Source organism: Acipenser ruthenus, chromosome 22 (assembly GCF_902713425.1).
Source record: "Acipenser ruthenus chromosome 22, fAciRut3.2 maternal haplotype, whole genome shotgun sequence".
NCBI lineage: Eukaryota > Metazoa > Chordata > Actinopteri > Acipenseriformes > Acipenseridae > Acipenser > Acipenser ruthenus.
Genome location: NC_081210.1, coordinates 15,279,825 through 15,301,260, shown reverse-complemented (window position 1 = coordinate 15,301,260; position 21,436 = coordinate 15,279,825). Strand labels below are relative to the sequence as shown.

At 43.8% G+C, this 21,436-nt stretch overlaps 1 protein-coding gene across 3 annotated transcripts in view; it reads left to right on the top strand.

Annotated features, from left to right (window-relative positions):
- The window catches only part of LOC117431429 (protein phosphatase 3 catalytic subunit alpha-like), a 372,740-nt gene that overhangs the window by 138,331 nt on the left and 212,973 nt on the right, over positions 1-21,436 (top strand). The gene's annotated exons all lie outside the window — the stretch shown is intronic.

Sequence of the window (21,436 nt, the reverse complement as noted above, 5' to 3'; positions counted from 1 at the left end):
TTTAAATACCACGCCAGGTAAGAAAAGCCATGCATCTTCACTTCTTTACACCAAGGCTTTCAAAAATCATAACACATGATTCATATTGTAACAATAGCATACAGCGACAAAGTAAAGTATAACATGTGTATAAAAATGATACCAATTGGGTTCTCGCCTTCCTCCGTTCCAGCCAGAATGAAGCTGGAATGTAGGAAACTGGGGCACTGATTGGTTGGCGATTAGCCAATCAATTAATTGGTTATTTGTGTAATTGATTCACCTGCTGACAGAGGCTTCAGAAGGCCCAGACCAGGAAGGCAGGAAAAGGACAGGCAGAGAGTGTTGTCATCAGTCAGCCAGTCAGTAATAGTTAATACAAAAATAGAATTGTGCAAAGCTACAATGAAATGCATATCTCTTGTGTGATGGTGCCCTACTGTACAACCAGCTCGTTCAAACACACCAACATTCTCACAAAGCTCTGGTTTCTGTCTGTTTTCTGGTGAAGCCCATTTACTTTTCTCCCCATTCACTAGTTTCTAGAGTGAAAACAAAAAAAATATGTTTTACTATACGAATTAAGTTTGAATTAATAGTGATGAATAATGAATTACTAATAATAATTAACCCAAGCAGTTAAATTGGTTTAGTGATTAATTAAAATATAAGTTCTGTGTGGAGAGTGGACAGGCCGATACATATCTCTTATTTTTATTTTTTACATCTATCTATCACTGATTCATCTGTGATGAAACTTGACCTTATTTATCCAGGGATATATATCTAGTTTACATTATACTATGGCACAAGTCAGGACTACACCGCACACAGTGGTACAGGTCAGGACTACACAGCGCACAGGAACTTTCTCAGAAACAAATTGATTTCCGTCACTTTAAGACATCTGTTTCCACAAGTTATCAACGTGAATCTTTTTGACTGCAGTTTGGTAAGAGGCACGTCCCAAATTTCAGTCATGGCTCTTGAAAGGGGATTACAGTTCGAGTGTACTGGGACCCAGTTTGAGCTCCAGAGATTTCCAGAGGAATCCAGCCCCCTCTGAGATTGTACACTGGCTCTATCAGTGCTGGCCAGCTCAAGGGAGGAAGGCACAGCACTGTCAGAGATGGCGTTGGCAATGGGGCCTTGTCACAAAGACGGCCGGAGTGGGTGGCGTCAGACCAGAAGCAGGAAATAAACAGACAGAGAGGTGTGGTTTGGTGAAGCTGAGCGAATGCTTTCGCTCAGCATTTAATCAACAGCACAGAAAATAAAAGGTTTTAACACAAAAACACAGGACACAGCACTCGAGCCAAAACAAAAAGACAAACAAAACGGACTAGACAGACAAACACGGTGAGCAGATACGTTTAACTACTATTATTATTATTATTATTATTATTACCTCCGTCTCCAATCCCGTTCTCCACTCACTGAACACCCAAAACCCCGACTGAATGAAAATGTGTCTATATATACTGTTGTGCTGGGATTCAATTACTAATTAATTATTCACTTGAATCCCAGCACGTGAATTCATTACGTGCAACCCCGTGCTCACATATTACATTTAACCAGCACGTGAAGTGATTTGTGCCCTCCTCGTGCCTAAATATAAATCTACATCTTTAAATCACACGTGAAACACAGACCCGTTTATATCCTGTGTACCAATCTATACACCAACATTAACACACGCACACAACATACAACACATAACACACAAATGCACACAGGGGCGGGGCGCATTGCCACATATACCCCCCCTTGTGCGCAGCACACATGGCCTCAATGGCCACCTCCCCCCTTAAAAATCCAGCAGTCCAGAACAAAGTCTCGGGCTGGGAAGGGAGGCTTCAGTGGGCCCATGGCTGGCCATGCTGTCAGCACCCCTGCTGGTAGTGGCATGGCTGACAGCCTGCTGGTCCACGCCTGCAGCGAAATTGCTGCGGGGGATGCTGGTCTCCTGACCTCTCCCCCGATCTCCGGCAGCGAAACTGCTGCAGTGGGAGCAGGCCTCCGGACCTCCCCCACGATCTCCGGCAGCGAAACTGCTGCAGTGGGAGCAGGTCTCCTGACCTCCCCCACGATCTCCGGCAGTGAAACTGCTGCAGTGGGAGCAGGTCTAATGACCTCCCCCACGATCTCCGGCAGCGAAACTGCTGCAGTGGGAGCAGGTCTCCAGACCTCCTCCCCCTTCTTTGTGGCCGACAGCTCCCCTTTCTGGGGCTCCGGCCACCATACTCCCTGTGGTGGAAGTACGGGAAACAGAGACAGCTCCTGCTGTTCTGCTTCTGGCAGTGGCGGAGGCAGAGGCAGCTTCTGCTCCTCTGCTCCTGGTGGTGGTGGAGGCAGAGGCAGCTCCTGCTCCTCTGCTCCTGGCGGTGGTGGTGGCGGAGGCAGAGGCAGCTCCTGCTGCTCTGCTCCTGCCGGTGAAGATGGTGGAGGCGGAGGCAGCTCCTGCTGCTCTGCTCCTGGCGGTGGTGGAGGCAGAGGCAGCTCCTGCTCCTCTGCTCCTAGTGGAGGAAGCGGTGGAGGTGGCGGAGGCAGAGGCAGCTCCTGCTGCTCTGCTCCTTGCGGTGGAGGCAGAGGCCATGGGGCTGATGCTGGCCACTCAGAGGGAGGCTGTGGCGGTGCTGGCTCCCTCTGCTGTGGCGGCTGGGCTGGCGTGCGCCGTGCTCCCTTCAGCAGCATAACTAGAGGCTGCTGGGGGACACCAGCATCCTGCCCTTCTCCCCCCCAGACAAATTCAGGGGGTTGAGCCTGTAATTCCTCCCCTTCTGGCTCTTGGGACGGCAGCGATGGCTCCTCCCCCTTTAGCTCTCGGGATGGCAGCAGCAGGTGAACCAACAGGCATGCTTCCTCTGCTGGTGTAGATGGGGACAGCAGGCATTGTTCTTCTGCTGGTGTAGGTGGAACCAGCAGGTATTCTCCCTCTGCTGGCAGCTTGGGTCCTAGGGCTGTGGAAGCCCCAACTTCCCTCTCTTCGGGCTGTGGACGCACTGACTCCTCCCTTTTGGGCTGTGGATGCACCGACTCCTCCCTTTTGGGCTGTGGACGCACCGACTCCTCCCTTTTGGGCTGTGGACGCACCGACTCCTCCCTTTTGGGCTGTGGATGCACCGACTCCCCCCTCTTGGGCTGTGGACGTTCGGGCTCCCCCCACTCAGGCGTAGGACGTTCGGGCTCCTCCCACTCAGGCGTAGGACGTTCGGGCTCCTCCCACTCAGGCGTAGGACGTTCGGGCTCTTCCCGCTTGGGCTGTGGACGCTCAGGCTCCTCCCGCTTGGGCTGTGGACGCTCAGGCTCCTCCCGCTCGGGCTGTGGACGCTCAGGCTCCTCCCGCTCGGGCTGTGGACGCTCGGGCTCCTCCCGCTCGGGCTGTGGACGCTCTGGCTCCTCCCGCTCGGGCTGTGGACGCTCTGGCTTCTCCCGCTTGGGCTGTGGAGGCAAAACCAGCAGGCATTCTTCCTCTGCTGGTGGAGACGGGGACAGCAGGCATTCTTCCTCTGCTGGTGGACCTGCTACCTAGGCTGCTGTAGTTATGACCGCCTCCAGGTAGCTGAGGACCAACTCCACCCCTTCTTCCCAGGTGCTTACGGTCTGTTCCCTTGCATACGCCTCCCATCTCTCCCTGTCCATCAACCGCAGGAACCGGACGGCTACTGGTATAGACTGGGCCTCCAGCCCAGCATTTTCCAGGATCCAGTCCCGCACTTTGATGGCGTCTTCTGCCATTTTTTTTTTTTTTTTTAATCCAAAAATGCGGTTCCTGCTCTGGCCTGAGTCCTGGAGGCGCTGTAGATCCCACGCAGGACACCACGTGTCACAAAGACGGCCGGAGTGGGTGGCGTCAGACCAGAAGCAGGAAATAAACAGACAGAGAGGTGTGGTTTGGTGAAGCTGAGCGAATGCTTTCGCTCAGCATTTAATCAACAGCACAGAAAATAAAAGGTTTTAACACAAAAACACAGGACACGGCACTCGAGCCAAAACAAAAAGACAAACAAAACGGACTAGACAGACAAACACGGTGAGCAGATACGTTCAACTACTATTATTATTATTATTATTATTACCTCTGTCTCCAATCCCGTTCTCCACTCACTGAACACCCAAAACCCCGACTGAATGAAAATGTGTCTATATATACTGTTGTGCTGGGATTCAATTACTAATTAATTATTCACTTGAATCCCAGCACGTGAATTCATTACGTGCAACCCCGTGCTCACATATTACATTTAACCAGCATGTGAAGTGATTTGTGCCCTCCTCGTGCCTAAATATAAATCTACATCTTTAAATCACACGTGAAACACAGACCCGTTTATATCCCGTGTACCAATCTATACACCAACATTAACACACGCACACAACATACAACACATAACACACAAATGCACACAGGGGCGGGGCGCATTGCCACAGGCCTACATGACCTTCAGTCACAACCGCTTCTTCAACAAACAAACAAAATATATTTACCTACAAATGGAAAAAGGAAAGCAAGTTTACAGATATATAAATGGCTTGTATAAGCAGGAAGAGCATCATCCTGAAGTGTGAAGAGCCGTCCGAGTAGTCAGCCAGGCAGTGATGTCACAAACTAAATAAACAGCCTGTTATACTCGTGCTTTACATATGGGTCACCAATGGCCAACTAGCTGTCAGTGCTGTTATTACAGCTGCATTGTAGGTAAGGGCAGTCCTCCTGATCTGGCAATGTGCTGTAGATTGTAGGACTGTGAAAATCATGCCTGCTATCAGCTTGAATGGGAGTGAAATGTTTATTTCTCCTTAGCGAGAATAATGCAGGGTAATCGTGTGCAGTACCTATTAACGCCAGAGATTCTCTGTCACTTGTAATTGGTGCTAGGCCCAAAAGGCCTGTCTTCAAGTGAGCGCCTGCTTTGAAATGCAAGCTTCGGTTTGTTTAAGCAGCTTGAAAGGGAAAGGTGGCCCCCAGGTTGGCATTGAGCCCACCCCAGTTGCCTGCAGCTAACAAGGGTGTCCTATGAAAGGAAAGGGCCTCTGTCAACAGGCTAGCTTCTTTCACTTGCATTAGTTCACAGAATTGTAAGGTTCGGTTAATCTTTATCTGGTGTTTTCACTTGGGCCCAGTTCTCTAATGCAAAGCTACTAGCTGCTTTCTGCCTTTGATTCGTAATGTATCAAACATAAGACACATTTTGTCTGTTTTGCCTTGGTGCTGTAGCTACTTAAAATAGCCAATTACATTGTAGCTGCAGGTTGTATCTGAGAAGTCAGATAGATTTACAATGTGTATGAATATTCTAGTGAAATAACGAGCACAGCTCATTTAGGCTAGAGAGATCAGACGGGTTTCATTCACTCTATTGCTATAGTACACTTCCAGTTACAGGGCATATCTAACATAGTGTATACTGAGTGACTGTTAGGTATAAACAGCTTTGCTATACTGTAATCCAGGGGTCGTCAATTATTTTATGGGAATGTCCGAAATTGTTAGTTCCAGCAAGGTGAAGGTCCGGAGCACATTTTATCTGACCCCTATCCCGATACACACAAACAAACACATAGCTACACAAATACAACGATTACACATGCTGCTGGTTTGAGAGTTCTTCACTTGGTTTATAGTAGTTTTTTGCTTTTTGGTAATCAAAACAACGTCTTTTTCACTAGTCAGCCTTTTTCACTGACTTGTTTCTACTGTATTTGTCTGTGTTACCAGAGCCAAACATTGTGTTTCACCATTGCACAAACAAAGCATATTGTAGCAAAGAAAAGTGAAGCACAGGGGGAGAAAAAATGAATTAGAAACTGACTGTGCTTTCTTAGTTATTAATTAATGAATGTACTGTAGTAATTACGTAGTGATTTCTGGATTATTGTTTTCTGTGGGGATTGCCACATATTCTCAGTAAGTGTTTCTTCTTTTGGAGGTTGCAAAGAATGCAGGTTTTGAGGCTTGCTATTTGGCTGCTCTTTAATAAACACCTTCATGCCAGCCTGTAGGTCATGTAGGCCCCATTGCCAACGCCGTCTCTGCCAGCCTGTAGATCATGTAGGCCCCACTGCCAACGCCGTCTCTGCCAGCCTGTAGGTCATGTAGGCCCCACTGCCAATGCTGTCTCTGCCAGCCTGTAGGTCATGTAGGCCTGTGGCAATGCGCCCCGCCCCTGTGTGCATTTGTGTGTTATGTGTTGTATGGTGCGTGTGTTAATGTTGGTGTATAGTCATTGGTACACGGGATATAAACGGGTCTGTGTTTCACGTGTGATTTAAAATGTAGATTTATATTTAGGCACGAGGAGGGCACAAATCACTTCACGTGCTGGTTAAATGTAATATGTGAGCACGGGGTTGCACAGAATTAATTCACGTGCTGGGATTCAAGTGAATAATTAATTAGTAATTGAATCCCAGCACAACAGTATATATAGATGCACGTTTCTTTCACTCAGGGTTGGGTGTTCGAGAGTGGAGAACGGATGAGGAGAAGGAGGAAAGTAGTAAAGTGAAATAATCTAGAAGTGTTTGTACTCACCGTGTTTGTTTGTCTCTCCGTGCACCGTTTGTTAAGTGTTTAGTACATTTTGTTTGTCTATTTATTTTGGCGCAAGTGCCGTGTCCTGTTTTGTGTTTAAAACCTTTTATTTTCTGTTCTGTTTATTTATTAAATGCTGAGCGCGATCACTGTTTATTTCCTGCTTCTGGTCTGACGCCACCCACTCCGGCCGTCTTTGTGACACGTGGTGTCATCGTGGGATAACAGCGCCTCCAAGCGTCAGACCAGGAGAGGGGGTTTTGTGTTTAAAAAAAAAAAAACGGTGGCGATCTGCCCCTTCCAAGGTGAGGAGGAGGAGGAACCGGCCCAGGAGAGGAAGGTAGGGAGGAGGAGTAAGAAGAGAAGGGGGAAAGGAAAGCTGCAGCAGCAACAGCAACCACAACACCAGCCGGAGGAACAGCAGCCCGGGTGTTACTGCTGCGCTGAGCCTGGGCATTCCAGCACCAACTGCCCCTGGTACCCCCTCGGACAGCTACCCCAACTATGCCCCATCTGCAGAGGTGAGCACTTCGTGGCCTGCTGCCCTGTCCATCAGGAGAGGGAGGAGCAGGGGTCGCCTCAGTCTCCACCACCAGCAGGGGGAGGTAGACTGCTGCTCCCACCGCCCCAACCACAACTGCAACAGCGGCCAGAGGAGCCAGAGAACCTGTTCCCCTGGTGCACCTGGTGCGGAAAGGTGGATCACCGCTGGAGAGACTGCTCCGAGGTGCCACCGAGCTGGTGCAGGCGATGTGAGGGAGGGGGACACGACTGGTCGGGATGCCCCTATGCCAGCTCGCCAGTACCTGAGCGGGAGGAGCCTGAGCGCCCACAGCCCAAGCGGGAGGAGCCTGAGCGTCCACAGCCCAAGTGGGAGGAGCCTGAGCATCCACAGCCCAAGCGGGAGGAGCCTGAGCGTCCTACGCTTGAGTGGGAGGAGCCCGAACGTCCTACGCCTGAGTGGGGGGAGCCCGAACGTCCACAGCCCAAAAGGGAGGAGTCGGTGCGTCCACAGCCCAAAAGGGAGGAGTCGGTGCGTCCACAGCCCAAAAGGGAGGAGTCGGTGCGTCCACAGCCCAAAAGGGAGCTGTCGGCCACGAAGATCGTGGGGGAGGTCAGGAGACCTGCTCCCACTGCAGCAGTTTCGCTGCCGGAGATCGGGGGAGAGGTCAGGAGACCAGCATCCCCCGCAGCAATTTTGCTGCAGGCGTGGACCAGCAGGCTGTCAGCCGTGCCACTACCGGCAGGGGTGCTGACAGCATGGCCAGCCATGGGCCCACTGAAGCCTCCCTTCCCAGCCCGAGACTTTGTTCTGGACTGCTGGATTTTTAAGGGGGGAGGTGGCCATTGAGGCCATGTGTGCTGCGCACAAGGGGGGGTATATGTGGCAATGCGCCCCGCCCCTGTGTGCATTTGTGCGTTATGTGTTGTATGGTGCGTGTGTTAATGTTGGTGTATAGTCATTGGTACACGGGATATAAACGGGTCTGTGTTTCACGTGTGATTTAAAATGTAGATTTATATTTAGGCACGAGGAGGGCACAAATCACTTCACGTGCTGGTTAAATGTAATATGTGAGCACGGGGTTGCACAGAATTAATTCACGTGCTGGGATTCAAGTGAATTATTAATTAGTAATTGAATCCCAGCACAACAGTATATATAGATGCACGTTTCTTTCACTCAGGGTTGGGTGTTCGAGAGTGGAGAACGGGTCAGGAGAAGGAGGAAAGTAGTAAAGTGAAATAATCTAGAAGTGTTTGTACTCACCGTGTTTGTTTGTCTCTCCGTGCACCGTTTGTTAAGTGTTTAGTACGTTTTGTTTGTCTATTTATTTTGGCGCAAGTGCCGTGTCCTGTTTTGTGTTTAAAACCTTTTATTTTCTGTTCTGTTTATTTATTAAATGCTGAGCGCGATCACGCGCTCAGCTTCACCAAAACTCCAAGTCTCTGTTTATTTCCTGCTTCTGGTCTGACGCCACCCACTCCGGCCGTCTTTGTGACAAGGCCCCACTGCCAACGCCGTCTCTGCCAGCCTGTAGGTCATGTAGGCCCCACTGCCAACGCCGTCTCTGCCAGCCTGTAGGTCATGTAGGCCCCACTGCCAACGCCGTCTCTGCCAGCCTGTAGGTCATGTTGGCCCCACTGTCAACGCCGTCTCTGCCAGCCTGTAGGTCATGTAGGCCCCACTGCCAACGCCGTCTCTGCCAGCCTGTAGGTCATGTAGGCCCCACTGTCAACGCCGTCTCTGCCAGCGCTGTGCCTGTCTCCTTCAAGCTGGCCAGCACTCATAGAGCCAGTGTCCAATCTCAGAGGGGGCTGGATTCCCCTGAAGAGCTCAAACTGGGTCCCAGTACACTCGAACTGTAATCCCCTTTCAAGAGCCATGACTGAAATTTAGGACGTGCCTTTTTACCAAACTGCAGTTAAAAAGATTCACGTTGATAAGTTGTGGAGACGTCTTAAAGTAACCAAAATGAATCTGTTTGTGCTGCCTTCTTTATTACCGTGCTGTCAGGACCTGTGCTAGATCATAAACAACTTTCTTTCAACGATTTAACGACATGAAACAATTTTAGTTTTCTACGCTAACTGACCCTTTCTGAAATTGAAAGGAAAATAAACTTCATGACTAATTGACTGCAGCTTGGTAAAGAGGCATGTCTTAAATTCCAGTTATGGTTCTTGAATGACCTTCACAGGCTGGTAGGAAGTTGTGTATGAAGCTCTCCTGTTTTGTAAATCACTCATGACCGTGTCTTCAACAGCACATATCTCATAAACCATTTCAGATATAGACTTAATATTTTCAGTGGAAAGTCCTCAGGCATGATACAAGGACTCCCTTCATGTTGACCAGTGATCTAATATGACTGCCATATAGTGGTCATTTGACTTCTGGACTTTGGACTTCTGGTTGATAAAGACCTGACTCTTTGAGGTTTTGGCTTTATACTCAGTTAACGACTGAGGATTGAACCAACATGCTGTCTGCTTTACTTATAGTGCCAGCCTCCCTCATCAGCATATCTTTATTACAATCAGCACCTGATCTCCTCGTCGAATATCGGACTGGTAGCAATCAAGAATATTGTGCATTGATAACAAGAAAGAAGCTAACAAGATGTGTCGACTCTTCCCAAAAACATGCATGTGCTGGTAATATTATATATAGGTGAGGGTGAGGCTCCAAATAGGGAACAATGGTGCAATAGACGCTTGGAGATCAGTTGATTAATCTCTAGCAGTGTGGAGTAGTGGTTAGGGCTCTGGACTCTTGACCGGAGGGTCGTGGGTTCAATCCCAGGTGGGGGACACTGCTGCTGTACCCTTGAGCAAGGTACTTTACCTAGATTGCTCTAGTAAAAACCCAACTGTATAAATGGGTAATTGTATGTAAAAAATAATGTGTAAAAAATAATGGAATTGTATGTAAAAATAATGTGATATCTTGTAACAATTGTAAGTCGCCCTGGATAAGGGCGTCTGCTAAGAAATAAATAAATAATAAATAAATAAAAAATGCTATGAATCTTTGTCGGCTGCTGGAGAATCACCCACCCAACCCTCCACTCCCTCACGCACAAACAAAGACTACTGTACACAAATAGCCAAATATCCAAATATTCAAATATTGCTATGGAGCTCCCGAGAAAGAAAGCTGCTTCCAAAAAAAGGAAAAGTAGAAGCAGCTTGTTCTGTGTTAATAATATGTGCTGTAGTGTTTGCTTGGCCTGAGGACACACACAGGTAGCTTATTTACAGAATGTCGAGGCACATGAACGGTGACACAGTGTCGATTTGATTGAGGGCTCTGGTCCGACGTCTGCTAATTCATGTGACTGTGCGTAGAGATTTGAAAGGGCAACCTCGCAAACCATCCGGTGATAAAACCTGCACTGAATGACTGCCCTGCCAATAGTGTCCCTTGAATGGACAGGCCCTGCTCTGCTCAGTAACTGAAGGTTCAGATTGCAGTGAATTGAATTGAATTGAATTGAATTGAATTGAATTGAATTGAATTTCACTGCTCCCTTATCTCCTCACACAGGAGAGACCTTGAGCAGGCTGGCTGCTCTCCTTTTATACCTGGCAGCTGGCCTCAATTTGCAATAACGAGGCCAACTGCCAAAACAGTCAAACAATTCACAAATAATAATCATTTTCACTGACTCCCCCCCCCCCCCCCACCGTGCTATTATATATAGCGCCATTATAGGTATAGTTGTTGGGTGCTCAATGTTAAACCCCTAACTGTGCACCTCTATGGCTTTGACTGTGTTTTTTCAGTGTTTAGATCCGCTTGTAAAGTTGTATAAATGTGGGAGCTTTCATGTCGCTGCCTTACATAGTTTCTGAGATCTGGATACCCGTTGTTTTGAAAATCTTTCCCTTTTCAGCCTATTCTTAAAATATTTTTATTTTTTTTGCCCTTACAGGCTACAAAGAACTGAATTTTTGGACCAAACATGGTTAGGTACATGTGGTCTCTACTAACTTAGTATCCTCTCAAGGTCCGATTAAAAAGAAATAACCGATTATTGCATTATATTTAGGGCTTCTGATTTTTGTTTTTAATTGATAAAACACCGCTGATACAAAATAAATTAAATCGTGGATAGCCAATAAACACCGGAAAATATCAGAAAAACTGGAAATGGTAAATCATTCACGTTGATTTTACCCTTTTTCCATCAAGGAGGCTGTGTGGTCCAGTGGTTAAAGAAAAGGGCTTGTAACCAGGAGGTCCCCGGTTCAAATCCCACCTCAGCCACTGACTCATTGTGTGACCCTGAGCAAGTCACTTAACCTCCCTGTGCTCCGTCTCTTGGGAAAGACGTAATTGTAAGTGACTCTTCAGCTGATGCATAGTTCACACACCCTTGTCTCTAAGTCGCCTTGGATAAAGGTGTCTGCTAAATAAACTAATAATAATAAATAAAACCTACTACAAAAATAATAATAAATACATTTCCCAGTGCTGCTGGGCAATGTCCCGCCTTTCTGACTTGCATCTATCATTGATTCGTTCTGAATACTTTAAACCCGCCCCAACTACTGAGTGACAGCACATTCCTACATTTCTATTGGAGACTCTGCTTGCGAGATTTAAAACGAGATTACAATCAGGATGGATGGATGCTTGTTAGCGGGATTTAAAACAGGATCTAAAACAGTATTGTGGCAAAATGTACAAAAATGCCTACACACAAAAACCCCAGAAGAATGTGCCCATGACCATAGCGATTTCGTTGTGGAAGACAGCAAAGGAAAGAAGAAGGTACAACTTAAGTGTGCAAGTACTGTCGAGTTACTACTGTACATATTGTGACAGAAAAAAACAAAACAAAATCAAATGAAAAATAAGATAGCCGCTTGTAGTACATGTCACGACACTCTGGGATCTGTAGTTCTGACAGGGCCTGTAACAATACAATCACTTAGGAACGGCAGTTTGAACTACAGCTCCCAGAATGCACACCGAACGGCTGATATGTAACGTTTCAAGCCTTCCGAAGCATGGCAGAGCATCACATACTGTCCTCAGTAAATAAATAAATAATTAATAATATTGATAATGACAAGGTGAATTTAAAACCTAGATGTAAACAGACTGAGCGCCAGAGCAGCAATAAATAACAGCGAAACATTTCAAATAGGCCTATCATTATTTACATACTAGATTTACAAAAAAGCAAAAACACTCATCCATATAACAGATTAAAAACCAGAACTTCCAAAGAAATCCTTTATGTTTATTTCTCTGAGGAGCAGAACAAAACTTAAAATGAAAAGGTTTGGTGTGAAAAATGCTTAACGTGGCTTGATGTGCTTACTGGTAAATTTAATTAAAATCTTCAAAAAAAAAAACTTTCAAATTGTAAGTCTGTATTATAACCCTTAAAAGCTGCTCTTTGGTAAAGACGTGGAGCGTTTTGATAAAAATGACTCTTCCAATACTGTTCCAAACACCTATGAAATACAGTTTATACTACTGTACAGTCATTCTTGTTTAGCGCAGATATTGTCAGGACACCGGTGTATTTTATCTGTACTTATTATTATTATTATTATTATTATTATTATTATTATTATTATTATTATTGATTTCCTCATATTTAAAAAAAAAAAAAAACATAAAAAAATGCAACACTCAAGAATCACAGTTGCAGTACAGTCAAATTGTTCTTGCAGTTTAATAGTAGATTTAAATTCAATATATTCACATTCTAATTTTAGTACATAATGAGCAATGTTAAACCTTTGCCCTCAATTGTAATATACTGTATATACATTTATGTCTCATGTTCATAATATAGGCTACTATATACACACACATACTGTATATATTGAGCATTATACTACATGTTTCACTAATAGATGGTAACTAGCATGTTTTTGTAATTAGAAAACTTTGCATACAAACACAAAGCTGGTCTCATTACTGGTTTGCTGTAGTGTATGATAAAAGTCATGTTGCATAGCTACAGATTTTTTTCATAAAGACTGTAATAAGCCAGTTGACACATTTCAGTAGCTGATCTCACATTTTTATGTCCCTTTGTGAAAGTGTATTGGGATGCAGGTGTTTTACTTGGATCTCCCCAGCACAGTCCTGTTTCACCTGCATTATACTTTAAATTTCAAACACTATGTAGATACAAATGATTAACATTGCTTTAATATCTTGCTAGAATTAGTTTAAACTCTTTGTATTAACATGTCTAATAAAATGGTAAAATGTAACACCTCCACAAAAGTAATTTTTAATAAAAAATAAAAACTCTTAAAAAAGTAGGGAAATTCATTGCAAAAAACTGCTTAATGCAGCAGTTAGGGTTGAACCCATCGCCACAAAAGCAAGGAAATGTGGCGTTAGGGTTTTTAATCCAGACTCACCATTCCCACCCCCACACATGCAGCCAAAGGAACCAGACAACACAAGCAACTACAGACTGCCGTCATCAGATAAGACATAGAACATGCAACTCTTTCCAGATGACACAAGAGACAATGTCAATTCCATCATGGTCTTCCAGTGCTGGTGTATGGCTATGCATGTACGCTTCAAAACACAGACGCCCGCTTAAGGCTGCAGAGCCACGTCAACTTTACAAAAATAAAACTATACTTCCATGCACTTTTGATTCCAATGCAAGTATGTAAATAACTGACATTTGCACTGTTAACGTTTTGTAGCACTTCAAGCATTCAGTATAATCATATACTGGCTGGTAGGGAGCCTGCAGGGTGTAAGGCTCATTCCACCAGATATACTGTTGCCTCAGTGGCTGCATCCAGGGACATTCCTACCCAGAAAATCTGCAGGGCTGCTACCTGAAGTCAGCACACACCTGTGCCTCTCATTAGCATATTGCGTTACTTGGTTCTGCAATCTCTTTTTCATATACTGGTTGTGTGCCTCTACCTCTACATTTGGTGTCGGGACACAGAGCTCAGTGGTGGCCTCCAGGATTTCCTCTGGTACTTTACAGTTTGGCCTGTGACAACCCAAAGAGTGCATTCAGCAGCTATCTCTTCATGTCAGGCATAGGCTAGTTTGCTAACGATGGCACAGGAGATGAGAGACCTGACCATTTGTCCCTGTCCAGTACGTCACCTTGGGACTCATGCTGGTGTTGTCAATGCTCACTGGCAAGCCATTTAAGTCTGCATGTTCTGTGTCTTACCTGATGACGGCGGTCTGCCGTTGCTTGTGTTGTCTGGTTCCTTTGGCTGCTTGTGGGGTAGGAATGGCGAGTTAGGGTTAAAAACCCCAATGCAACTTTTCCATGCTTTCGTGTCGATAGGTTCAACCCTAACTGCTGCATTAACACAGTTTAAAAAATATATATCTATATATATATATATATATATATATATAAAACTGCAGTGTACAACATCGAAGGCATATGAAAGAAAATGTTTTTAAAAAATGTACACAAAAAGTTTAAAAGATTATAAAATCTTATATTTAGTATGAAACAATCATGAAACATAAATAATTAAATTGCGCATAACATATTCATGCTTAAACAGTTTTATGATAAGTAAAACAAAATTTTTGTATTATTGTGTATTAGATGTATTAGTAGAAGTGTTATACATAATACTTATGGTAATGCAACGAACAATAACAAAAACAGAACTGGAACTCTGAACTCTTAAACTCTCATTCTTCAAGGATCTAAATGTTAAACAGCAGGCCCTTATGCTGATTTTTGCTGTCACCTTGACACTACGAACACGTAGCAGAAAAAATAAAATAAACTGATTATGCGCTAATGTAACTATAATCCAATTCAAAACTCTTGTACTCACATATCACTGTCTCGACCTTTCTGCTCCCTCCAATCTCCAGACTATTATTTCTCCCTACACCCCCTCTCGCCCCCTCCACTCCTCCGCCACCGGCAGATTAGCTGTACCCACCCTCCGCTCCACCGCCTCCAGAGCCCGCTCCTTCTCCTCCCTTGCCCCTCCGTGTTGGAATGACCTGCCCATGGATATCAGGGGTGCGCTCAGTAGCAGGGTGCTCTCTTGTGGCGCCCCGTAACATATGTTAGCAGTTATTGGACGGTCTGTTAGGAGGGAGCAGTTTCACAATAGCAGGCAATACATCGCTGTGTATTAAAACATTTGCTTCAAGCCAGTTTTGCAGTTTTTGTATGTAATTACTACAACTGTATTTTTGTAATAGTTACTGACACTTGTTTTGGTTTAACATCTTGAGGCTTCAGTCAGATTTCTCAAGTTATAAATAGTCCATGTTTCCTTTTCTAATATTACTTGTATTGTAACACTTGAAATGTATTTGCTTACGATTGTAAGTCGCCCTGGATAAGGGCGTCTGCTAAGAAATAAATAATAATAATAATAATAATAATAATCGTCACTTTAAAAAATACAGTGCCTTGCGAAAGTATTCGGCCCCCTTGAACTTTGCGACCTTTTGCCACATTTCAGGCTTCAAACATAAAGATATGAAACTGTCATTTTTTGTGAAGAATCAACAACAAGTGGGACACAATCATGAAGTGGAACGAAATTTATTGGATATTTCAAACTTTTTTAACAAATAAAAAACTGAAAAATTGGGCGTGCAAAATTATTCAGCCCCTTTACTTTCAGTGCAGCAAACTCTCTCCAGAAGTTCAGTGAGGATCTCTGAATGATCCAATGTTGACCTGAATGACTAATGATGATAAATAGAATCCACCTGTGTGTAATCAAGTCTCCGTATAAATGCACCTGCACTGTGATAGTCTCAGAGGTCCGTTTAAAGCGCAGAGAGCATCATGAAGAACAAGGAACACACCAGGCAGGTCCGAGATACTGTTGTGGAGAAGTTTAAAGCTGGATTTGGATACAAAAAGATTTCCCAAGATTTAAACATCCCAAGGAGCACTGTGCAAGCGATAATATTGAAATGGAAGGAGTATCAGACCACTGCAAATCTACCAAGACCTGGCCGTCCCTCTAAACTTTCAGCTCATACAAGGAGAAGACTGATCAGAGATGCAGCCAAGAGGACCATGATCACTCTGGATGAACTGCAGAGATCTACAGCTGAGGTGGGAGACTCTGTCCATAGGACAACAATCAGTCGTATACTGCACAAATCTGGCCTTTATGGAAGAGTGGCAAGAAGAAAGCCATTTCTTAAAGATATCCATAAAAAGTGTCGTTTACAGTTTGCCACAAGCCACCTGGGAGACACACCAAACATGTGGAAGAAGGTGCTCTGGTCAGATGAAACCAAAATCGAACTTTTTGGCAACAATGCAAAACGTTATGTTTGGTGTAAAAGCAACACAGCTCATCACCCTGAACACACCATCCCCACTGTCAAACATGGTGGTGGCAGCATCATGGTTTGGGCCTGCTTTTCTTCAGCAGGGACAGGGAAGATGGTTAAAATTGATGGGAAGATGGATGGAGCCAAATACAGGACCATTCTGGAAGAAATCCTGATGGAGTCTGCAAAAGACCTGAGACTGGGACGGAGATTTGTCTTCCAACAAGACAATGATCCAAAACATAAAGCAAAATCTACAATGGAATGGTTCACAAATAAACATATCCAGGTGTTAGAATGGCCAAGTCAAAGTCCAGACCTGAATCCAATCGAGAATCTGTGGAAAGAACTGAAAACTGCTGTTCACAAATGCTCTCCATCCAACCTCACTGAGCTCGAGCTGTTTTGCAAGGAGGAATGGGCAAAAATTTCAGTCTCTCGATGTGCAAAACTGATAGAGACATACCCCAAGTGACTTACAGCTGTAATCGCAGCAAAAGGTGGCGCTACAAAGTATTAACTTAAGGGGGCTGAATAATTTTGCACGCCCAATTTTTCAGTTTTTTATTTGTTAAAAAAGTTTGAAATATCCAATAAATTTCGTTCCACTTCATGATTGTGTCCCACTTGTTGATTCTTCACAAAAAATTACAGTTTCATATCTTTATGTTTGAAGCCTGAAATGTGGCAAAAGGTCGCAAAGTTCAAGGGGGCCGAATACTTTCGCAAGGCACTGTGCCATAATCAGTTTTAAAAAGCCAAAATGACAACAAAAATAGTGCTTAACACACATGTATTAGCTATACAAATCCATATTTGAAGAAATCCATTTGCAGCCACCGCACTGATAATACAGGTCTGCCATTTTGGACCTCCAGTGAGGCAGCTCTTAGCTACTGTTAAGAAGTGCTCTCGGCATGCAGGTTGTTCAATAGAAAGCACCACGTAACGCCTTGGGGTGCTTTGCCTATTGAAGGCACCCCAGGACTCTTCAGTCCCTGACCTCCTTCCGGCGCCTCCTCAGGACACACCTGTTCAGACAGCATCTGTAAACCTCACAACCCTCAACTATACTGGTCTATATGGCACCCAATTGTTCCAGTACTTGCACTGAACTGCTCCATACCTTGCCGTATTCTACTACTGCTCTTAATTATAACTGCCTCCTGTATCTGGTACTTGATTTTTCTCTTAGGTATCGTATGTATATCTTAGGTATAGGTATCCGTATTCACATTTTTTTGTAATTGCTCTTATTTGAAATCATTCCTATCCATTTATTGTACTTACTACATGCTCTTAATGGAATTTACCCTTTTATAAGCACAAATAATTTTTACTATAAATGTAACTGCTTTTAGTCGAAATCGCTCTCAAACATAAATACTTACTGTATTCAAATAATAATATGTTTGTACTGTGGTTTCTACACTCTGTTGTGTGCAGGGTCGCCTGTTCACACACAGACTCCTCCATGTTACATTGGCTTTCTAACTCATGTCCTTTTTTGACTATGGAAAGAAGCTAACATGGTTTCAGGAATAACCACTAGGGTCATGCAACAGTATTTTTTGCCCTCCCTGCAGATTGTGAGTTAGTAACTTACAGAGTAATAACTGTTTATGGAAATATAGATATTTTAAGTTAATGACTGAGGTATAGCTCCCCCTCCAATCAAGACTAAACTTGTTTGCTTATAAACGTTTTAACTGCAGTTTAAAACTGAAATCATTTCAAGTTGCAGTACTATATGTTGCATAATTGAAATGTATTTGCTTACGATTGTAAGTCGCCCTGGATATAGGGGCGTCTGCTAAGAAATAAATAATAATAATAATGCATTTCATTAAAAATTGTCCCCAAAAAAAAGGCACATAAAAGCACACAGAATTTTATTTTTTTTATCTTGGTCAGAAACATGTCAACAAGATTGATTGTTGAAGAAACATTTAATGGGAGGAATATTGGGATAATACAGCAAAACAATATTTGAAAGTGCAAATGCTTCTAATAATGGCCCCTGGGACTGAAGCAGCTCCTTGCAATTAGGCGCTTAACTCTCACAGAGGGTGACCCAGAACTCGTTTGGAGTTTTGCTGAAAGTACAGTGATATAATAAGAACACAACCCGCTTCCATCCTGGGGGAGAGGGAGAGGAGTCTATATCAACCCTTTCAGTGCCCAGCAGCGAGCCCTCCTCATTGTACGATGGCTGTCTTTGTGCCAAATGACAAACAGCAAAGACAAATATTTAGAGAGGAATACAACTGTCAAAAACCAACTTAGTGACAGGAAGCAGTAGTTCAATTATAGTGCAGCTAATGTGCCTTAGCTATACCTCAATCATTAATTTAAAATATATATATTTCCATAAACAGTTCTTACTCTGTAAGTTACTCAACTAACTCATATTTTTCAGAGAGGGCACAAAATACAGTTCCACGGCCCTAGTGGTCATTCTTGAAACCATGTCATGTCGATGTTAATTTAATCAATTTTGATAAAGTTTCATAATCTGTTGGTACTATAAATTAGTTTAATCTCTGTTTTATGAGCAACATTAGCATTGTTGAGTAAACAATTATGGTGAGTGGAAGCTGTTCTAAGTGATTGCTTTTTCTTGTTTTACATAGTTTGTGATTGATTAAAGTGAAAAACTGTTCATTTATATAAAATGAAACACAGTGCTGTAACACTTCCACTCATTAGAACTCACCTAAACAATGATTAAGAGCCCACCCATGGCAACCAGACTGTGTGACTCAGTATAAACCTGAGGCCTGTGTCCATGGCAATGCATCGTCTCCCAATGAGCACCCAATGCAATGTGCGTCTACAGTGTTCTGAGATTATTCAACAGAAGAGTATGAGAAAGGACAAGGATCTATAAAATGAGAATTTATGGATGGAAAAAAATTAAATATTTCCTAAGGATGTTGTATTTATTATGAAACGGCCATATAGGTATTTTTGCAGAAATGAACTTGTCTAATGACACATTCTTATTTTTTCCATGTGTAACAAATCCTAGGCAGGCCCACTTGTGCCATTGTGCTCATTTAGGGTCATGTATCCTTATTGTTTTGAAGTGACCACCCTCTTTTAAAATGTATTGGGACAGATATGGAAGGGTTTGCAGATTTATGCAGCATTTATGCAACTCTGCTCGTATTGCAAATATCTTGCATATATTGAAATTCGAAATAACATTGCAGGGCTGTGGAAATTAATACATTTAAATGAATCTAAACAGGACATGAATCACAACTCAGACTATACCCCACTGATGCAGTGTATTTGCAAGCAAGGTGAGACAATGGCTCATAGTATTCAAAAGCATTGAGTAGGAACTTTCCTGAAACATTAGATTGTGTTAATAGCTGACAAAAAGAGAAAACAACTAAAAAGATTTGGCACTAAACAATGTGAAACGTATGAAAAACTATACCACACAATGACTCGGTCACTGTAGTCTACATATTCAAAATAATTATGATGATATGAGTTTTCAATTTCATATACAGTATTGTTTATACATTAAAATGCTTTCAGATCAAGACAAGCCTGTCTGGGTGGGGCACTAAATCAATGAGAACAATCTAATTATACTACACGATTAAAGGAGCATCAAGTCATATAATGATGATGCTTTTTAATATTCTGTACAGAAGCTCAGTAATCGTGTGGTACAGTTTAAGATGTTTCACACTGTTTTAGTGTCCGGTCCAGGCAGTGTTGTCTTTACCCATTTCTCACCCACTCCCCAGATTATGTATTACTGTTTCAACTGTTCAATAGGATATAGATTAGGGTTAGGGTTAGATTAAAAAATATATAAAAAAGGATATACAAATATTAAACTTTTTTTTTTTTTTTTTTTTTTTTTTTTTTTAATTTAGTCGTTGCCAATTAGTTTTTTTTATAATTTTCTCCCCAATTTGAAATGCCCAATTATTTTTTTAGGCTCAGCTCACCGCTACCACCCCTGCGCTGACTCGGGAGGGGCGAAGATGAACACACGCTGTCCTCCGAAGTGTGTGCTGTCAGCCACCCGCTTCTTTACACACTGCGATCTCACCGTGCAGCCGCCTCAGAGCTACAGCGTCAGAGGACAACGCAGCTCTGGGCAGCTTACAGGCAAGCCCGCAGGCGCCCGGCCAGACTACTGGGGTCACTGCTGCGCGGTGAGCTGAGGACACCCTGGCCGACCTAACCCTCCCTCCCCCCAGGCGACGCTCGGCCAATTGAGCGCCGCCCCCTCGGAGCTCCCGTCCACGGTCGGCTGTGGAATAGCCTGGACTCGAACCGGCGACGTCCAGGCTATAGAGCGCATCCTGCACTCTAGCGAGTGCTTTTACTGGATGCGCCACTCGGGAGCCCCCTAAATATTAAACATTTTTAAAATATATTATGATTTAAAATTTGAGTTAAAGAATAAACTTCTCAGATTAGAAAATCTGCCAAATCCGCTGGTGGAGCAGATCTCTTTAACAGAGAAAGGGTGCTAAAAACAATTCTCATAGAGGCTGTGGAAGGTATAGAGACCATGACATTATTGGGAGTGCTTCAAAAAGTAGAGCACTTTAAAGGGAATGCCAAAATTAAGCACTAGAACTCAAACAATAGGGCTTTACCGTCTGCAAAGGCCCACCTGTCACAGTTAAATGTCCCGAGCTGAAAGCCAGTGGGCATCCTCCAATCCCACGACTAAGCCAATTGCCTCTTTACACCAAGTGGATGTCAGCAAGCTACCAGCCCCTGGAGGACAAAGGTGTCCACCTGAGCTCAGCAGGGCCTGTATTTATCAATTGTGCCTGTGCATGTATTCCCTTCTAAACCATGTGTACCCACATTCAAACAGAAAGTATGTGCTTTATCAACACGGGTTTGTGTGAGAATGTCCATAGACTACACACACTCTGGACCATGCGTACGATGGCTTCCTTGTGTTAGAATGATGGTATTGCAAGATAAGATCAGTCTAATATTATAGACTAGACCAAAGATCTGCAATCAGTGTAAGATGTAAAGTAATAACATTCTCATTGGGGTTATGTTATTGATGCTGCTATTAGAAAGTGTTATTAATATTTAGGCCGTAGTATGATATAAATGTTGAT